This window comes from Dendrobium catenatum, unplaced genomic scaffold, assembly GCF_001605985.2.
Source record: "Dendrobium catenatum unplaced genomic scaffold, ASM160598v2 fragScaff_scaffold_653, whole genome shotgun sequence".
Classification (NCBI taxonomy): domain Eukaryota; kingdom Viridiplantae; phylum Streptophyta; class Magnoliopsida; order Asparagales; family Orchidaceae; genus Dendrobium; species Dendrobium catenatum.
In genome coordinates this window covers 46,637-48,035 of record NW_021319115.1, presented here as the reverse complement: position 1 = coordinate 48,035, position 1,399 = coordinate 46,637, and positions in this window count along the sequence as shown.

Here is a 1,399-nt window from a genome sequence, read left to right as displayed (position 1 = left end):
ATAAAATTTTTATATACTAATGAGTGAATAGTATAAAACATAAAAAACATAAAATATAAAGTGAAATCAAAATATCCCAATAATAATACAACATGAAATATAGTTCAACTCAAAATTCTATCTTTTCCAAATCCCAGTATTCTTTTGATTAACATATAATTCAAATTTCCAAAATTAAATAGTAATGTCATATCACATAATAACTCATAAGTCATCAGCACTGTCATCACTAAGGGGTTCTTCATTTGAATTATCATTATGATGAATTGCTCTCTCCCCTTCCTCCTCTTCTATAGAGTCCAATGTCAGGCATTTACTTCAAGATTTATGTACGTTTTAATATATATAGCGTGAGGCGTAAGCCTTATGCCAGTGAGGCGAGGCAGGCCTCAACCAAGTTGAGGCGCAAGCCTCAAAAAAAAAAAACTCGAGGCGTAAGCATCAAGGCGTTTTTTACTGGAATTACGAAAAGGCGAGCCTCATATTGCGCAATTTTAAACCATGAAATGTAGTAATCATTCAACTTCTGAAAATGCATTTAAAATTAACATTAAGATATTAATACTTAAACTTAAATCAAAATTTCTCTTTTGACCTTTAACAAATCAAAATACTAAGCAATTTTAATGAATTATCTTATATAGGGCATATCCAAACCACAAAGCCTACTACACACACTTAGATTGATTTTTTAGGATATGAATCATAGCTTTAGGTTAAACCGGTATTTTTTTTTTCTGTTTTTGAGATATGTTAATATGAATGTAAAATGAATGGTGGTTGATTGTTGCTTACTGTGCTTGTTGACCTTATCATTCGAGGTCAATTTTTCTGAAACTCTTCTTTAGTGCCTAGGTCTTTGTAACCTAGCATAGACATCGTCTTTAGGATCCTCTTAGGTGGATGCCTATTGACGTAACATTGACTCAACCTTTTAACTCAACTTAAATCATCGCAACTCTAAATAAAATTGACTGGGGGTGAATTTAATTTAACGACGAAAACTTCTATCAATCTTAATACATTTGTCTCAAACTCATTAATGTTAAATCAGCATTATTAATCGAGTTAAATTGATTAAATCAAATCTTCATAAATTTAAATTTAAATAAAATTTGTTAATTTAATTCATCATATTGTATTAAAATTGACTTTCAAATATCTATTAAAATGCAAACATTTAATTATACCCATAGATTGAAGAAAATAGGGTTACAATTCTCCTAAATGAAAAGTTTCTTAAGATTTCAAATGTTGCGGTTAGGGCTGGTCTACCCCTCATAATCTCTTCTCATATTCTTTTGCAAAAGACCCCCGTCTCCTCTAATTGCATACCCCAGCCAGCCCTCTCCCTCTCTCTTGTCCGTTTTTCCCCAAGGAAATAAGAAGAAACCCCATA